Source organism: Orycteropus afer, unplaced genomic scaffold (genome assembly GCF_000298275.1).
Source record: "Orycteropus afer afer isolate SDZICR_OR568_19922 unplaced genomic scaffold, OryAfe1.0 scaffold00062, whole genome shotgun sequence".
In the NCBI taxonomy this organism is placed as follows: Eukaryota; Metazoa; Chordata; class Mammalia; order Tubulidentata; family Orycteropodidae; genus Orycteropus; species Orycteropus afer.
The window spans coordinates 11,429,303-11,450,410 of record NW_006921649.1 but is presented as its reverse complement, the minus strand read 5'-3'; positions in this window follow the sequence as shown (position 1 = coordinate 11,450,410).

Here is a 21,108-nt window from a genome sequence, read left to right as displayed (position 1 = left end):
ATAGCAGGGATTGTGGGGCTGGCGCGGGATTGGGCAGTGTTTTGTTCTGGCAGTGTTTCGTTCTGCTGTGCATGGGGTCGCTATGAGTCGGAAATGACTCGACGGCACTTAACAACAACAACAAACTTTGCCCTACAATATAGACTTGAGTAGTTGCAACAAGACCTAGAATTTTTACTCTCTGGCTCTTTACATAGAAAGTTTGCCAAACCCTGAACTCCATCACAAGGAAGATAGAGTGTGATAAGCACTCAGCAGTGCCTGGCACTCTGAGGGTGTGGGTTCAGTGGCAGCAATACATTATTCCTGAGCCAGAGATTGCAGTAGCTGGGAATAGGGGGTGGGGTGGGGTGGGGAAGGTGGCCATCTGCTTTATAGAAAGATTGGTCACAAGATCCTGTTAAAAGGCAAGCTTGCCTGGTGGCCTGCCACTACATGGGTATGAACTTCCTGTATCTTCCTCTCAGCACATAGCTGGCAGCTCCCGGCGGAGTCAGCATCTATAAATGTTTGCTGTCAGATGAATGAATTCAATTAACCACCCATCAGTTGGGATGGAACTTTGCAGAGAACAAGCTTTTATGCAAATCTGAGTCATCTGGGGATGCTGCAGCTGTCACCTAGTCTTATCGGCTTTGCAGCCAACATCAATTTCCCAAATCCACTTCCCCCTCTCTGGCCACTCGGCCACCACCATTGCACTATGGCCTTCCTACCTACAGGCTCATCCCTTCAACTCCCTTCCACACAGTCACCAAAATCATCTTTCTAATACATAAATCAGATCATACTTCACTTCTATTATACACCTGCCCATTGCTCCCTATCACCTTCAGGATTGGCACCCGGCCCCCTTTCCTTACCCCCCCCCAAAAAAAAAACAGTAGTTGTCTGGTTGATTCTGACTCATGAAAACCCTATGTGTGTCAGAGTAGAACTGTGCTTCATAGGGTTTCATAGGGTCTTAATGGTTATGATCTTTCAGAAGTGGATTGCCAAGATAGACACACAGACCAATAGAACAGAATTGACAACCCAGAAATAAATCCATCCAGCTATGGACAGTTGATCTTCAACAAAGGGTTGAAGCCCATTCAATAGGGAAGAGATAGTCTCTTTAACAAATGGTTCCAGCAAAACCAATTATCCATTTACAGAAAAATGAAACAGAATCCATATCTCACACCATAGACCAAAAACTAACTCAAAATGGATCAAAGACCTGAATGTTAAACCTACACCTATAAAGTCCCTGGAAGACAACATAAGAACAAAGCTAGGTGTCCTAATTTATGACATAAATATGCTATCAAACATAACAAAAAATGCACAGACAACAGAAGATAAAGTAGATAACTGGGACCTCCAAAAAATTAAATAATTATGCTCATCAAAAGACTTTACCAAAAGAGTAAAAAGGGAACCTACAGACTGGGGAAAAAAAAATGGCATTGATGTAAATGATAAAGGTCTAATCTCTAAAATATATAGAAAATGTGAGCACCTTAACAACAAAAGGACAAGCAATCTAATTTGGACAAAAAAAAATGGACAAAGGTCATGAACAGAGACTTCACCAAAGAAGACATCCAGGTAGCTAACAAACACAGGAACAGATGCTGGTAATCATTAGCCATTGTTTGGTGCCATCAAATCAGTTCTGACTCATAGTGACCTTATGTACAACAGAATGAAAAACTGAATGATCCTGTGCCACCCTCACAATTGTTGCTATGTTAGAGCTCATCATTGTAGCCTTTGTATCAATCTGTCTCACTGAGGGGCTTCCTCTTTTTCTCTGACCCTTTACTTTACCAAGCATGATGACCTTCTGCAGGGACAGGTCCCTCTTGATAACATGTCCAAAGCACATGAGATGAAGTCTCGCCATCCTTGCTTCTAAGGAGTATTCTGGCTTCTTCTTCTAAGGAGTATTCTTGTACTTCTTCCAAGACAGATATGTTCATTCTTCTGGTAGTCTATGGTATATTTCATAGCCTTTGCCAATGCCATAACTCAAAGGCATCAATTTTTCTTCAGTCTTCATTATTCATTATTCAGCTTTCACATGCATATGAGGTAATCGAAAATACAATGTCTTTGGTCATGTGCACCCTAGTCTTCAAAGTGACATCTTTGCTTTTTAACACTTTCAAGAGGTCTTTTGTAGCAGATTTGCCCAATATAATATGTTGTTTGATTCCTTGACTGCTGCTTACTTGGGCGTTGATTGTGGATTCAAATAAAATGAAATTCCTGACAACTTCAATCTTTATCATTTATCATGATGTTGCTTATTGGTCCCATTGTGATGATTTTTGTTTTCTTTACACTGACGTGTAATTCATACTGAAGGCTGTAGTCTTTGATCTTCATCAGTAAGTGCTTCAAGTCTTCTTTGCTTTCAGCAAGCAAGGTTTATTATCTGCATGTCATGATGTTAATGAGTCTTCCTCTATTTCTGATATCTCCTTCATCATATAGTCCAAATTCTCAGGTTATTTACTTAGCATATAAATTGAATAAGTGTGGTGAAAGGATACAACTCTGATGCATACCTTTCCTGATTTTAAACCACACAGTGTCTCCTTGTTCTGTTCAAATGACAGCCTCTTGATCTATGTACAGTTTCCATGTAAGCACAATTAAGTGTTCTGGAATTCCCATTATGTCATCCCTAATTTATTATAATCCACACAGTCAGATGCCTTTGCATAGTCAACTAAACACAGGTAAATGTCTTTCTGGTATTCTCTTCTTTTAGCCAAGATCCATCTAATATCACCAATGATGTCCTTAGTTCCACATCCTCTTCAGAACCTGGCTTGAATTTCTGACAGTTCCCTATCAATGTATTGCTGCAACCATTTTTCAATTAATGACTGAAGACCAGATGAGTTGTAGGAGGACGTCAAGGACATCATACATAAAGAAACTATAAGGTCATAAAAAGAAAGAAGTGAACAAAATGGATGTCAGAAGAGACTCTGAAACTTGTTATTGAAAGTAGAAGCAATGGAATGAGGGATATCATTGCTGATACCAGATGGATCTTGGCTGAAACCAGAAAATACCAGAAAGAAGTTTACTTATGTTACATTGACTATGCAAAGGCATTCGACTGTGTGGATCATAACAAATTATGGATAACATTGCGAAGAATGGGAATTCTAGAATATTTAATTGTGCTCATATGGAACCTGTACATAGACCAAAAGGCAGTCATTCAAACAGAACAAAGGAATACTGCGTGGTTTATAATCAGGAAAGGTGTGCATCAAGGTTGTATCTTTTCATTATTCTTTGCAATCTGTATCCTGAGCAAATAATCCAAGAAGTAAAGAAGCTAGACTATATGAAGAAGAATGTGACATCATTAACAACCTGCAATATGCTGATGATACAACCTTCCTTGCTGAAAGTGAAGAGGACTTAAAAGCACTTACTGATGAAGATCAAAGACTATAGCCTTCAGTATGGATTATACCCCAACATGAAGAAGACATTTTACTTGGATGCACAATCATTGCTCATGGAAGCACATGTGAAGAAATCAAATGAGTATTACACTGAGCAAATCTTCTGCAAAAGACCTCTTGGGTGCTGCGGTGGCATAGTGCCTAAGGCATTTGACTGCTAACCAGAAGACTGGCAGTTCTCTTGGGCATGTTAAAAAGTAAAGATGTCACTCTGAGGACTAAGGTTGGCCTGACCCAGGCCATGGCATTTTCAATTGCCTCATATGCATACAAAAGCTTGACAATTAATAAGGAAGACAGAAGAATTGATGCATTGGAGTTATAGTGTTGGCAAAGAATATTGAATATACCACAGACTGCTAAAAGAATGAACACATCTGCCTTGGAAGAAGTATAGACAGAATGCTCCTTAGAAGCAAAAATGGTGAGATTTCATCTCATATATTTGCACATGTTATCAAAAGGGTGCAGTCCCTGGAGAGGGACATCATGTTTGATGAAGTAGAGGTTTAGCTAAAAAGAGGAAGAACTTCAACAAGATGGATTGACACAGTGGCTGCAAAAATAAACTCAGATGTAGTGACTATTATGAGGATGGAACAGAACCAGGCAGTGTTTCATTCTGTTGTACATAGAGCCACTATGAGTTGGAATTGACTGGATGGTACCTGACAACAACAAAAACAACATGTTTTTGCCTATTTCCTCCCTGAATACTTGAACAATTCTTGGAAAGCTCAAAACAATGGCTCCAGAAAGTCATGTTACTTCAACACTAAATTGAAACATATTCTTTTTTTTTTTTTTTTTTGCAGTTTATTTTTTTTTTTTAATTTTGATTTGGGTGAAAATTTACAGAGCAAATACACTTACCATACAGCAATTCACATACACTTTGTCTCATGACATTGACCACAATTTACCACAATGCAACAGCTCCCCTCCCACTTCCTCCCGATAGTTACCTCTTCACATATCCATCCCTCCATGCACTCCTGCCCCCTGAGCTGTCTTCCTGTGCATAAGCAGCCCTTCTTCTCCCATACTTGTTCTCTCCAAGGAGTGTATCTACCTCAGGTAAATGTTCAACTCATATGCCTGTCTATTGTTTGGCTGGAAGCCACAGGCATGGGTTCAATTCCAGACCTGAAGGGCAGCTAGGGGCCATAGTCCAGTGGTTCCACCAGGCTCTATGGGACCAGCAAACCTGGTTCCCCCCCCCCGCCTTTTTTTTTTTTTTCCCACATGATTTTGAGTTTTGTTCCATGTTGTTCTCCCTCTCTATCTAGGATCTCCTATATAGATCCTCTTCCAAGTGTTTGACAGTAGTAGCCAGGCACCATCTAGTTCTTCTGGTCTTATAGTTGTACGGGCTGCAGATCGGATGGTGTACCAGTTGCTAGGACTGATGGTTTCCATGAATTTTTGGTTTTCTTCATTCTTCTTTGCTTTGGATGAGAAGAGACCCACTGTTGCATCTAGATGGCAGCTTGCAAACTTTTAAGATCCCAGTCACTACTCGCCACAGTAGGAAGTGGAACAATGTTTTGTGTAGTATGTTATGCCAATTGAGCTTGATGTCCTCTGAGACTATGGTCCTGAGCCCATAGGTTCAACCACTCGGTCCCTCTGGGTTGCTGGCTGTGGCCAAGCAGTGACTACAACCTTGCCCCTTGTCAGCTCCACTACACACCTGGAAATTCAGATCATACACATAGAGTTATAGGACCATTGTCTGCCAACCCTGAAACATATTCTTCTAGGAAAGCAGCCACTCATTTGAATCTCAGAGTTCCTCAGGAAATTCATTTGCCACCACAGACAATGTGTAAGTCCTCCCTGTGTTCTGGCCTCTTGTGCTGATGGGCTGAAGGAGTCTGCACTGGAACCAATAGCTTTGTTCTGGAGAGGAAATGACAACCACCCCTTTGGTGATTTTTGTTTTCATTTCTTTGTGAAAGATCACGTCAGCCACTGAAAGAATACAGACATAATGCGGGTGCCTGGAGAAGACTCTGGCTACTTAGTGAGGGTCAAAGACACCAGAGGCCAAGAAGAAAACCCAAAGGAGGGAAGCAAGATGTATGCCACAGGGAGAGCAGGGGTCCAAGGAGGTGTGCATGTGTGTGTGTGTTTGGGTAGATGCCGCTTGCTTTCACCATTGTTACTAGGACCTTTCACAAGAAGCTAGGAATATGGATTTTTATAAGAAATTTCCTGAAGTTTTAATGTTAACAATTAATGAAAAACTTTGAAGGCTAAAAAGGTCAAACTAAGGCCTTTTTCAGGTTGAACTCAGCCTGCTGGACCTGAGTTTACAACCTCTGGCCTCCCCTGTATCAGATACTTAGCACTTGGTTTCCCTTTAATCCTCCAACCATCCCATGAGGCCTGTTCTTTGATTAGCCCCATTTTACAGATGAGGAACTGAGGCTCATTTGTTCAGAACTGCACAGCTGGGAAAGGACAGCTCGTGATTCAAGTCCATCTGGGTCTTATTCCACAGCCCTAGTCAAACTGGTGGGCCCTTCCTGAGGAGCATGCGAGGCCCCTCCTGGTGTCCTAGGCTGTTGCAGGGCCTGCCCCGGGGTCTCAGGCATGGAAGTGGAACTGTTGCTCCGCAAAGCTGAGCTCATCTCCCCTCCAGCAGCCAGGCTAGAGGACCCCTTTGTGCGAGCTCAGCATCTGGTTGTCAAACGCAGGCTGGCTCCGAGCCACCATCTGCCTCCACATGTGAAACGGGCACTTTGAACATTACAAACACAGCTGGTGGGGCAGGCAGGCCCCTAGAGGAGCTTCCAAGGACTGAAAACGGTGAACGTCAAGTTGAAGCACACGGAGTCAGGTTCAGGATGAAAGGGGATAGATGGGCTCTCTCCCCCTCCCTCCACCCGTACTCGTGGTCTGTCTGTCTGTCTCTCCTGACCCCCTTCCTGTCCTTCCTTTGCCTTTCTCTCCTGTCTCCTCCATTGCTTTCTGTTCTCTCCCTCTCTTCATGTTTCCTCACTGCCTTTTCTTTCCCTTTTCTCTCTCCCCTCTCTTTCATGTTCCACTCTCTTTCTCTCTTTTTCAATCTCTGTCCTTTTCCCCTTCTCAATTTTCCTCTCCTTTTCTTCTTTCATCATCATCATCTTCTTCTTCTTCCTCTTCTCTCTCCCTCTCTCTCTCTCTCTCTCTCACTCTCTCTTTCTCTCTCAGAATAATAACCATAAACACTTCACTCCTGACTTCTTTCCAAACCTTCACACAAAGAACAAATACAGGAAATTTCACTAGCACCAACCACTTTGTTCTAAAAGACCATTTTCTCTTAGAAGAGGGTAATGCAAATTTCTGAAATAGCCTTTCTCTCTCTCTCTCTCTCTCTGTCTCTTTCTCTTTCTTCCTCACTGACATATTCATGACTTGGCATCCTACAGCAAATTAAGTAATTTTCCAAACAGAGCAAAACTAGTGTGTAGAAAGCTAATGAATCCAATTTAAAAAGAAGTTTTCATCTACAAGTTACTAAAATATTCTGTTGTTTATTTCCTAGCATTACTTTATTTCTCTACAGTCATTTCCCCCTACCTACATACTCACACCTAGTTGTACCTACACCCACTAACCCATCCACTCAGGCACCAATATACACTCACATCCACACACTCATACATACATACACATTAATATATACTCACACACATACACACACATGCACACTTGCACACACAGATATGCATATTTATCTGACTGCTAACCAGAAGGCAGGTGGTTCAAACCCACCAGCCACTCCTCAGAAGGAAGGTTGGGCAATCTATTTCCATAGTGATACTGCCTTGGAAACCCAGAGAGGGGTTGCTATGAGTCAAATCTGATTCCACAGCAGTGAGTTTGGTTTTTGGTTTGGTATATACTCATACACATACACATACACATGCATACCTGCACACACAGACATGCACATTTCTCTGAAGGAAATAAAATTCTATACCTCAAATCTCTGGCGAGATTGTCCTAGGAGGTTCTTAGGAGAAAGGAAACTGGAACATGCTGAGTGCCTTCTGTACACCACCCTACCTTGTGTCTGGGACCCACAACATCATCTCAAAGAAAATATTCAGCCAAACGTACAGGTAAGGAAACTGCGGGTCAGTCTGTGAGTTTAAGGGACTTTCCCAAGATCACAAAGTTAGTCTAGGTTTGCAACCAGAATCACTAAAATCCAAAATGCAGGAGCCTGGGAATTCTGCAGGTAATTTCCAAGCCCCAGAAATAAACTTGCAAAGATCCCATTTGACAAGTACACTTAGCACTGCACACCAAAGTATTTCCCTCACTTCTCCCAAATAATGGCAAGAACGGGAGTGTGATCCATGCCTCATTACCTCAGACGCCGTGTTGCCCCTGAGTTTTACCCAACCCTTTGAGACTGGAAGAATGGGTAATATCATCCTTGTTTTGTAGACAGATAAAATGTGCCTTGAACACTGACTTTCCCAAGGTCCTCACTGGGTTAGTGAAGGGCAGGGAACAGGGCCCATGTCTCCTGCACCTTGCTATAGACATGTGCATCAATATTCCAGTGAGAGACCACAGTCAAGAGCTGAATGACATCCATTTGGATATATGTCTATGGTCCAAACCCCTGTGAAGTCTATTTTATTAAAAATTTGAGGTACATACAATGGTTTATAAACAAATGGGTGTTACTTTGTAACACACATCAAAACATTATTATTACTACTGTATTATTAAGTTGAAGGTGATTTAGTGTATCTAGAAGTAGGTCTTTAATGTTTTTTTATGCATATAAAGGTACACTATATACTATTTACTAAGATAAACATTTGACTAACACATTCGATATTAACTGTACCTAACTGTTCCAATTCACATAAAAATTCAACTTAAAGACAGATTTAGGAATAGAGCTCATTCATAATCTGGGACTGCCTATATAATATGGTGTTTGCACAACGTCTAAATCGCATAATGTCTCTTTTCACAGAGTATGTCATGGACCTTAAGAAATACATGACTGTATTACAAAACATTTGCCAATTCAAAAATCTTCATATGTATAATTCCATGACATTGATTATGATCATCATGTAGTGCAACCATTACCAATGTCCTTTTCTAAATTCTAAATCAATAACACTCAGTGCCCTCTAAGCAAATGACTCTTCCTTACCCCCTCCCTTCCATTCCTCTCAGTCACTCATTGCCATCATGTTGATTCTGATTCATAGCAACAACTCCCATTGGGTTTCTGAGGAGGTAAATCTTTACACAAGTAGATTACCCAGTCTTCCTTTTGCAGAGTGGCTGCTGGGTTTGAACCACCAACCTTACGGTTAGCAGTCAAATGCCTTAGGCAATGCTCCACCAGAGCTCCTTCCTTTCATTCCCAGTAATCACTAATTGTGTGTTTCATGTAAGTGGGATCATGCAGTATTTGTCCTTTTGTGACTGACTTACTTCACTCAAAGTTTTCAAGGTTCATCTATGTGTGGCATGCATCAAGACTTAATTTCTCTTTATGGCTGAGTAATATTCTATTGTGTACATGTACCACATTCTGTTTATTCTTTTATCTATTGATGGACATTTTGCTTGTTTCTATCTTTTGGCAATTGTTAATAGAGCTACAATGGACTTTGGTATATAGGTCTCCACTTCCCTTCCTGCTTTCAATTCTTTTGGATATATACCTAGGATTGGGATTGCTGGATCATATGGTTACAGATATATATATATATATATATATAATTTTTATTGTGATTTGGGTGAAAGTTTACAGAGCAAATTAATCTTCCATACAGCAGGTCACATACACTTTGTCTCATGACATTGACTGCAACCTCCCACAATGCAACAGCTCTCCTCCCACTTGCTCCACATAGCCCCCTCTTCCTTGTGTTCTTCCCTCCCATGCATTCCTGCCCCTCAAGCTGTCTCCCTGTGTGTACACAGCCCTTTATTCTCCCATGATTGATCTCTCCAAGGAGTGTATCTACCTAATGTAAATGTTCAGCTCATATGACTGTTCTTGTTTGCCTGGAAGCCACAGGAGTAGGTTCAATTCCAGACGTGAAGGGCAGTTAGAGGCCATAGTCTCAGGGGTTCCACCAGGCTCTATTAGACCAGCAAACCCTGTCCTTTTTTTTTTTTTTTTCTTAATGATTTTGAGTTTTGTTCCATATTGTTCTCCCATTCTACCCGGATCTACATAGATCACCCTCTGAGTGGCTGGCAGTGCTAGCTGGGCACCATCTAGTTTTCTGGTGTCTTAGTCATATAGGCTGAGGATCACATGGTATACCAATCCCTTGGATTCATTATTTCCATCCATCTTTGGTTTTCATCATTCTTCTTTGCTCTGGATGAGAGACTCATTGTTGCATCTAGATGCCCACTTGCAAGCTTTTAAGATCCCAGTTGCTGCTTGCCAAAGTAGGATGTGGAACAATGTTTTTGTGTAGTATGTTATGCCAATTGAGCTTGATGTCCCCTGCAACCATGGTCCTGAGCCCACAGGTCCAACTACTCACTCCCTCTGGGTAACTGGCTATGGCCAAGAAGTGACTACAACCTTGTCCCTTGTCAGCTCTACTATATACCTGGGAATTCTTACAGAACATACAAATACACTTGTAGAAACATTGTCTCGCAACCCTACAAATCATCATGGGCACACTACCCCCTGCATACGTACTACCATCAAGTTGGATCCGACTCATAGCAACCCCTACTTGGGTTTCTGAGGCAACATCACTACGGAAGTAGATTGCCAAACCTTCCTTCTGAGGAGTGGCTGGCATACCTATTCATTCAGCCTGTCCACTGACTATCCACCCATACATCAATGTTTGCCATCACTGACAACAGAGCACTGTATGTGCACATGGATTCATCTTTGCTGTCAGTACCTCTCATGCACTTTTCTCCTCAGTGTCACCGTGTTGATGATCATTGATGTTTGGTACATTGCCCTTCCCTTCACCCAAATCAATATTTGCCTCTACCTATATAGCAGTGTTCCCTCCCCACCCCTTCCACCTCTGGTAAACAACAAAGAAAATTTGCTTCTATATATAAACTTTTCCTTGACTTTTTACAATAATGAACTAATAAAATATTAGTCCATCTATGATTGACTTATTTCACTCAGCATAATGTCCTCCAAGTTCATCATGTTATGTGGTGTTTTGCAGATTCTACATTTTTTAGGGTTGAGTAGTATTCCATTGTGAGTATGTATCATAGTTTGGTTATCCTTCTGTTGATAGGCACCTAAGTTGTTTCCATCTTTTTGTATTATGAATAATAAATTGTAAATACACACACATGGGTGTGCATATATCTGTTCTTGTCCTGGCTATCTCTTCTTCAGGATATATACTGAGTAATGGGATTGCTGGGTCAAATGGTATTTCTAATTCCAACTTTTTAAGGAATCCTATACTGCTTTCCACAGTGGTTGTATCATTTTACAGTCTCACCAGCAGTGTATGCGAGTCCCAATCTCTCCACATCCTCACCAGCATTTGTCATTTTCTGTCTTGTTGAACTTCACTACTAGTGCTGGGGCAAAGTGGTATCTCATTGTTGTTTTGATTTGCATCTCTCTAATGGCTAATGATTGTGAACTTTTCTTCATGTTTGTTGGCCACCTGCATATCCTCTTTGGTGAAGTGTCTATTCATGTCTTCTGCCCATTTTTTAATCGGATTATTTGTCTTTTTCTTGTTGAGGTGTTGGTTGTTGCTGTTGTTATGTGCTGTCAAGTCAGACCTGACTCATAGCAACCCCTCCTTGGGTTTCTGAGGCAGTATCACTATGGAAGTGAGGTGTTGGAATTTTCTATAAATGTTAGAGATAAGTCCCTTGTCAGATATGTTATTGTCAAATATTTTTTCCCAATCTATAGGTTCTCTTTTTATTGTTTTGGAGACGTCTTTGGAAGCATATAAAAATTTAATTTTTAGAAGGTCCCATCCATCTACTTTATCTTCTGCTGTTTGTGCATTTTGAGTTATGCTTGACAGTCTATTTATGCCATATAATAGGGCCCCTAAGTTTGCTCCTGTTTTTCCTTGAGGAATTTTATCATTTTGGGTTTCACATTTAAGTCTTTGATCCATCTGGAGTTAGTTTTTGTGTATGATGTGAAGTACAGATCTTGTTTCATTTTTCCGCAAATGGACATCCAGTTTTGCCAGCACCATTTGCTAAACAATCTCTTCCCCATTTAATGGATTTCAGCCCTTTGTCAAAGATCAGCTAACCATAGGTTGATGGATCTATTTCTGGGTTCTCAATTCTATTCCATTGGTCTATGTGTCTGTTATTGTACCAATACCAGGCAGTTTTAACTACTGTGGCTGTATAGTAGGTTTTGATATTTGGAAATGTGAGACCTCCTACTTTGTTCTTCTTCAATAGTGCTTTGCTTATCCAAGGTCTCTTTCCTTTCCATATAAAATTAATGATTGGTTTTTCCATATTCTTTAAGAATTTTGATGGGATCTTGATTGAGATTGCATTGAATGTATATTGCTTTAGTAGAATTGACATTTTCACAATGTTCAATCTTCCTATCCACAAGCATGGTATGTTTTTCCATTTATGTAGATCTCTTATGGTTTCTTGAAGTAGTCTTTTATAATTTTCTTTGTACAGGTCTTTTGTGTCCCTGGTAAGATTTATTCCCAAGTATTTTATTTATTTATTTTGGTAGCTATTGTAAATAGTATTGATTTCCTTATTTCTTTTTCAACAATCTCTTTGCTGGTGTAGAGGAATCCAACTGATTTTTGGATGTTGATCTTGTATCCTGCCACTATGCTAAATCTCTTAATTAGTTCCAGTAGTTTTTTGACTGAGTCTCTTGGTTTTCTCTGTATAGGATCATACCATTTGCAAATAGGGATAATTTGACTTCTTCCTTACCAATTTGGTTGCCTTTGATTTCCCTTTCTTGCTTTATTGCCCTGACTAGGACTGCCAATACAATATTGAATAAAAGTGATCATGGAGGGCATCTTTGTCTGGTTGCTATTCACAAGGGAAATAGTTTCAGTCTCTCTCCACTGAGAATAATGTTGGCTGTTGGTTTTGTATATTTGCCCTTTATTATGTTAAGGAAAGTCCCTTGTATTCTTATTTTGCTGGGAGTTTTTACCAGGAATTGGTGTTGGATTTTATCAAATGCCTTTTCTGGATCAATTGATATGATCACATACTTCTCCTTTTATTTATGTGTGTTTTATTTATGTGATGAATGACATTGATTGTTTTTCTAATGTTGAACCATCCTTGCATACTGATATGAACGTTGCTTGGTCATAATGTATTTATATGTATATATATATATATGTTGTTGGAGTCTATCGGCTAGTATTTTGTTGAAGATTTTTGCATCTATATTCATGAGAGATATTGGTCTGTAGTTGTCCTTTTGAGTGATGTCTTTGCCTGGTTTTTGTATCAAGGTTATGCTTGCTTCATAAAATGAATTTGGGAGGATTCCATCCTTTTCTATGTTTTGGAATAGTTTGAATAGGATTAGCATCAGTGTTTCTCTGAACATTTGGTAGAATTCTCCGGTGAAACCATCTGGCCAGGACTTTTTTTTATTGGTAAATTCTTTTATGACCTGTTTAATTTCTTCTTGGTTACAGATAAACTTTAAAATTCTAATCCTGTTTTTCAGTTGCCTGAATCCTTTATTCTTTGGCCTTAGTTTCCACATCATCAAATGGAGATGATAATTCCCCCAGGAACCAGAGAGGAAAGGAGTTAGATTTTATGCACCTCTGATAATAAAAAGCAACAACCACTTCTTAGACCCTGTAGGAGATATTACTAGTTCTACAGTCACCTGTTTGCCTCTCATTTCAAACATGTAGAAGGCTTCAGTCTCCAGGACCCTGGTGGCTGAGCAGAGCTATAGGATTAACTTTGGCCAATGGGTGTAAGTAGGAGTGCCATATGTCACTTCCAGACCAAAACATTAATTTCTGGTATGAGAATCCCCCTTTCTCTCTCTTCCTCTTTTCCATCCACTGAGGAGACCTTGTGTTCAGATGATACAGCTAAGGATGGTGGAGCTCCTTCAGCCTGGATTGTGGAGCCATTGCCTAGAGAATGGATGTGCTGGAGATTGGTCTAGACCTAGAGCAAACTCTGCATAGTAAAAATGAAATCTCAGCGTATAAATCATTGAGATTTGGGTGCTATATATTACTGCAGCACAGCATAACTCATATTGGTTAATGGTCATTACTATGTGAACATATAGAGAACGGCAATGATTCAGTGGTAGAATTCTCACCTTCTATGAAGGACATCTAGGTTTTCTCTAAAAAAAAAAAATATGTCTTATGCTCAGCCACCACCTGTCTGTCAGTGGAGGTTTGTGTGTTGCTACAATGCTGAACATATGTTGTTGTTGTTGTTATGTACCATGGAGTCGGACCCAACTCATAGCGACCCCTCTTTGGGTTTCTGAGGCAGTATCACTATGGAAGTAGATTGACCAAACTTTCTTCTGAGGAGTGGCTTGTGGGTTTGAACCTCCAGACTTTTGGCTAGCAGTCAAGTATCTTAGGCACTGCATTACCAGAGCTTCCACTCAACGTATGTAGTGCTCAAGAAATAAAGTGACATATTGCATTGGGCAAATCTGCTGCAAAAGACCTCTTTAAAGTGTTAAAAAGCAAAGATGTCATTTTGAAGACTAAGGTGCACTTGACACAAACCATAGTATTTCCAATCACCTCATGTGCATGTAAAAGCTGGACAGTGAAGAAGGAAGACTGAAGAAGAACTGATACATTTGGATTATGGTGTTGGCAAAAAAAATATTGGATATACTATGGACTGCCAGAAGAACAAACAAATCTGTTTGGAAGAAATACAATTAGAATGCTCCTTCAAAGTGAAGATGATGAGATTTCATCCCTTGTGTTTTGGTCACGTTATCAGAAGGAACCAGTTCCTGGAGAAGGACATCATGCTTGGTGAAGTACAGGGTCAGCAAAAAAAGAGGGAAGACCCTCAATTAGATGGATTGACACAGTGGCTGCAATAATGGGTTCAAACATAGCAATAATTGCAAGGATGGTGCATGATTGCGTAGTGCTTTGCTCTGTTGTACATAGGGTTGCTATGAGTTGGCAGTGACCCAATGGCACCTGAAAACAACATGAAACTGAACAAGTTTCATCAGAGCTTCCAGACTTAGACAGACTAGGAAAGAAAGGCCTGGTGATCTACTTCTAAAAATCAGCCAATGAAAGCCCTATGGATCACAGTGATCTGATCCACAACCAATCATGGGGATGGCTCAGGATTGGGCAGTTTCATTCCACTGTACACAGGGTCACCATTAGTGAAGGCCAATCTGACAATTGCTAACAACATGTTGATGTGTATGTTGAATGAAAGTCTCTTCCAAAACCAAACCAAACTCACTGCTGTTGAGTCGAATCTGACCCACAGTGACTCCTTGGGTTTCCAAAGTGGTATCTCTATGGTAGTAAATTGCCCAATCTTCCCTCTGAAAGGTGGCTGGTGGGTTTGAAGCACCAGCCTTCTGGTTAACAGTCAAACACCTTAGGCATTATGCCACCAGAGCTTCTTTAAAAACTATGGACACTGTTAAAAGGCAAACAAATAAACAAAACATTAATAACACAATTTTATAGAGGAGGAAATTAAGTCTCAGAGAGGGAAATGAATTGTCCAATCTCACAAAGTGAGTTGACAGCAGAAACAGAGCTCAATTCAGGTCATTCATTTATTCAACTTAAGAAAGTCTCTTACACAACCATTGCCGTGGAGTCAGATCTGGCTCATAGTGACATCTCCCTGGGTTTCCAAGGCAGTATTATTATGGAAGTAGATTGCCCAACCTTCCTTCTGGGGAGTGGCTGGTGGGTTTGAACCTCCAGCCTCTGGTTAGTAGTCACATGCCTTAGGTACTATGCTACGAGAGCTCCCTAAGAAAGTCTCTTAATGCCCCTTAAATTAGTCCATTAGAAACTGTTCCCAGAATACTTGTGAGGTTAGGGGGCACAGCAGTCCCCATACCTACTGACCAGCTAGAGACTCTATGGTCCTCCTTTCCGTGACATTATTGTCTGTCCTTCCCTCATTGTAGCACAAGGCAGCCTTCTGCCAACTCCTCTCTAATTCCTGCCCACAGTAGAGATACCATGTGGAGTTTTTATGTCCTATCACTTGTCTCCCCAATCATCCATTGTACTACTCCTTCTCCCTGCCTGGTCATTCCTCACCTGGTAACAAAACTTTTCCTCAAGTCCCTCCCTTCCTGTCCACTCTCCATGCTGCCCTTTGATGGTTTATCTAAAACATTGAGACAATTACATCACTCACTGCCTACAGCCGTTCATGGCTCCCTTTTGTCCTCAGGATAAAGATCAAGCTCCTCAACCAGGCTCTTCTGGATCTGATACTTTAAAAATGTCCCCTCCTCTTTGACTCTGTTTACACTCCACACAGTGTTTGGTAATTTTGTGGTTTCCACAGCTGCATTCCCCCTAGTTACTGTGAGCCATCTGAAGGGCAAAATTAGTGTCCAGACCAGGACTTGCCCATAGTAGGCACTAAAGAAATAACTGTTGGATGGATGAATAAAATGAATGACCTGAATTGAGCTCAGTTTCTGCTGTCAACTCACTTTGTGAGGTTGGACAATTCATTTCCCTCTCTGGGACTCAGTTTCCTCCTCTATAAAATAGTGTTATTAATGTTTTGTTTATTTGTTTGCCTTTTAACAGTGTCCATAGCTTTTAACGGAGCTCTAGTGGCCTAGTACCTAAGGCTTTTGACTGCTAACCAGAAGGCTGGTGCTTTAAACCCACCAGCCACTCCTCGGAAGGAAGATTGGGCAATCAATCTACTTCCATAGAGATATCACCTTGGAAACCCAAGGAGGGGTTACTATGAGTCGAAATCGCCTTGATGGCAGTGAGGTGTTTTTTTTTTTTTTTTTTTTAATAGTTTTTAAACTAATTTAAGACTTAATTTCCTCATCTGTAAAATAGGGTTGCTAATGTTTTCCTTGCCTTTTTACAGTGGCCCCATATCCTTTTGCAGAAGAGAGTATTTGAAACCCAGGGGATGTGGTATCACAGCATGCTATTTCAAGTTTATTTTTTTTCCATAAGAGCAATGAGATAAGAGATGCAACACACTTTGAGATATGAACAAATTAAGGAGTTTTTTTCAGACTCAGTTCCAGTCTTCATAATTTGTACTCAAAAGAAGAGAGATAGCAATGCATGAAATTCATATTCTAACCACCCATCCTAGACTATGGCAGACATTACAGATCAATCACTGCACTCTAACAGGCACCTATGATTGACCTGTATAGAAACAAGAGGGACGAGGGACAGTCTATTTGCCATCTGGCTATAGAGGGAGAACTATTTCTCCAATCATAGACACCCATGTTAAATGCCCCCTTTGACTCCAGAGGTCACTGTGAGAACTATCTGTCCACTTTCCCCACATTAACTCATCTAATCCTTATGACAATCTGTGAGTCAGAGATTACCATTCCATAACACAGGATGGTCTCCCAGATGCCTGGGATTCTCAACTAAGTTCACCCACCTTGGAACTAGCAGAGCCCCTCTGTAAAGTAAGTGTCAGCATGAATTCAATTCGCAGTATGTGGAGAATGATCCAATCTTCTCATGCCCACTGCTCTATCCTCATTGCTAACTGCCTTATAGCTTACTCTCTCCCTCGCTCTCTTTTTCTTTCTGATTTAGCTATCTGGTGCTAGGTCATAACTCACAAGTTAAAAGGATGCTATTCTTCTGACTGCTAAATAGGCATATGCTGGCCACAGGATTAGGGTTTTCATACAACACTCCAACCTTCTAATCTGCTGGCCCTCAGTTTGGGGCTGGTTTCCCACTACTCCTTTAGGATGCCAGCTACAAGCTTGGGAGTCCACACAACACCTTTTCTTTCTGACCTACTGGATCCCACTGAAGGAGCTCTAGTGGTATAGTGGTTAAAGCACTCAACTGCTAACCAAAAAGTTGGTGGTTCAAACCCACCCACTAGCTGCTCCACAGGAGAAAGATGAGACAGTCAGCTTCCATAAAGATTTATAGCCTTGGAAACCCTGTGGGGGCAGTTCTACTCTGTCCTATAGGGTTAATATGAGTCGGAATCAATTTGATGGTGATGAGTTTTGAGTGGGCTCCCACTACCCTATTGGGTTCCATAATTCACTAGAATGACTCAAATAACTCACAAAGAGTATACCATACTTATGACTACTACGGATTTATTACAACTAAAAAGGATACAAAGAGAGGCATAACATGAAGTCTGGGGAGGTTGGAAATGAGGAGTTTCCATGTCTCCAGGAATATACCACCTTCCCAAATGGTGATGTTCTCGTCAACCAGGAAGCTTTCAGAGCCTTGGTGTTTCAGGTTTTTATCAACCAGTCTAGTATAACAGGCTGAATCATACCTTCTGTGGCTTGTTGACATCAGGCTCCTGCTGTTGTTTTAATCAGCTCCAACTCATAGCAACCCCATGTACAACAGAACAAAACACTCCCCAGTCCTGAGCCATCCTCACAATCATTGCCATATGTGAGCCCATTGTTGTAGCCACTATGTCACTCCATCTAGTTAAGGCTTTTTCATTGACCCTCTACTTTACCAAGCATGATATGCTTCTCCAGGGAGCTGTCCCTTCTGACAACATGATCAAAGTAGGTGAGTGGCCATTCTCACTTCCTAAGGAGCTCTGGTAGCATAGTGGCTAAAGCACTTGACTGCTAACCAGAAGGCTGGCAGTTCAAACCCACCAGCCACTCCTCAGAAGGAAGGTTGGGCAATCCTACTTCCGTAGTGATACTGCCTCGGAAACCCAAGGAGGGGTCGCTATGAGTCGGGGCCGACTCGACCGGCACATAACAACAACAACAAAGGAGCATTCCAGCTGCACTTTTTCCAGGACAGGTTTGTTTATTCTTCTGAAAGTTCATGGTATTTTCAGTATTCTTTGACATCACAATTCAAAGGCATCAACTCTTTGGTCTTCCTTAGTCATTGTTCTGTTTTCACATGCATATGAGGCAAATGAAAATACAATGGCCTGGGTTCTGTGGACCTTAGTCTTCAAAGTGACATCTCTGCCTCTTAACACTTTAAAGAAGTCTCTTGCAACACATTTGCCCAGTGCAATACATCGTCTGATTTCTTGACTGCTGCTTCCATGGGTGTTGATTGTGGATCCAAGTAAAATGAAATCCCAGACAACTTCAATTGGCCTCCTAGGTGAGTCTTTTCTGGTCACCCCCACTCACCAGTAAGATTCTCAGATATGGCCTAAAAGTCCCAAACCAAGGCACCCCAATTATTCCAAAGATTACTTCTCTGGAGCCAAGGGTAAAAGCTACCTTAATTGGTGTAAAATAGGTCCTTTACCCCATACTTACTTCGAACACCAAGTTTGTCTGTTTCCAGTGCAAATTCTTTTGCCACTGTTCGACACTGTCCCTCATAAAAATCTAGTAGGTCAGGCAAGGCTCAAAGATGTCACCCAGACCATGCAGGGCTCAGGGGAGAATTAAAGCATAACCGTCCCCTTTCCAGCAGAGATTTCTCATTCCCACTGGAAGCAGAGGTTTCTGCCAAGACTGAAGCCCACTCCTGGGAAAGGCAGTGCACACAATTTTGACATTGAACATGTGCCTATGGGCCCAGTGATGGACAAGCCCTTTACACATTTCAGAAAGAAAACTCCCAGGGCTGTTTCCATCTTGGCCAGAGCTGTGGGCACAGCCCCAGGAGGTCCTGGCTCTGCTAATTCTCTCATCTGCCTAATGGGAGAACAATTATCAGAGTCAGCATACAAATTTAGCTCCAGACCCTTTTGGAAACTCAAAAAGTTTGTGACTTATGACCTTGTTTTAGAGAGGAGCAGATTGTTGACACGAGCTCCGCGTAGTTCTCGTTTTCCTCCAGGAATCAAACTGTACTCACTGTGAATGGTGGAAGTGTCAGGTCATGGCTGAAGTCCATGAGTGGCTAGAAAATCCAGCAGCTTGGTTGTAGGCTGATCTGTTGATAATTAACCTAAGAGTTTGTTTGTTTATTTAACTATCTCAATTACAGACTCATTAAATAGCATTAACAGGAAAGGATTAATCCCAGGAGCAGCAGAAGAAAAGTAAAGGTGCTCTTTTAGCCAGGCTTCTTGTTGTTGTTGTTAGCTGCCATAGAGTTGGGCCCCCACCATGGTGACCCCATACACAACAGAATAAAAGGCTGCCTGGTCTTGGCCATCCTTATGATCAGTTGTAGATTGGACTGTCACGATTCATAGGGTTTTCATTGGCTGACCTTCAGAAGTAAATCACCAGGCCTTTCTTTCTAGTCTGTCTTAGTCTGGAAGCTCCATTCAAACCTGCTCAGCATCATAGCAACACACAAGCTTTCACTGACAGGTGATGGTTGTATATGAGGTACATTGGCCAGGAATCAAACCTGGGTCCCCTATATGGAAGGTGAGAATTTCACCACTGAACCACCACTACCCTCTTGGCCAAGCTTAATGGGACACTATTTGAATGCATGAATAGTGACTATGGAGAGACCAGCCATTAGAAGAGCTTTCAAATACATTATATTGAAATAGAAAATGCTAATACATATAAAACTGATCACTTGTAGGCATGTTTGTTAGTGAAGTCAGACCAAAACTCTAAACCAAACTCACTGCTGTTGAGTCGATTCGACTCATAGTGACCCCTCCTCGGGTTTCCGAGGCAGTATGTCTATGGAAGTAGATTGCCCAATCTTTCCTAGACATGTAACACCTGAAAGCCTTTGTTTCTGCCTTGGATCACTGAGAAGAAGTAAGATGATACTGATTACCTTAATAGCTAATATGGCATATGCCAGGCATAATTCTAAGCACTTGACATATAATAACTTATTTATTTCTCACAATATAACACAAAGAAGTAAGTACTATTATCACCTTCCATTTCATAGATGAGGAGACAGGTACTGAGAGGTTAGGCCACCAGCTCAGGATAACAGAGTGTGGACCATGGAAGCTGTGATTTGGAACCAGGTGACCTGGCCCCAAGTCAGTGTGTGTCACCATGATTCTATCCTACTTTGGAAATGACCTGCATGATAGGAAGCCCTCAAAACATAATTAGGTGGAATCCAATTTTTGTTCTTTGTCTTACAAGTGTGGCTTTTGGATGAGTTGTGCAGATTTTTCTGTTTGATATAAATAGCTTTTTGATTTTTCTCCCCCTGGGCCCCTTCTGCCGCCCCAAATCTCAGTCAATACTTGAGAGAAAATAACAGTGTCTGGTTCATGGTGACAAGGTCAGGGCCTTCTGGAGCACCCTCATTGGTGCTGTCTCCATCCCAGGCTGAGAAATCACGGCATTTATTTTAAGCTGAAACATTCTTATATTTAAAGCTTGTCATCAGGCTGAAGTTTGTTTATTGCATTCCATAATTATGATGAATATATTTTAAATAGAAAAAGATTTGAAATGTAGGACAGCTGCAAAAAATATGGTGTCAATCACTGAGAATCAGCCCACATCTGGAGT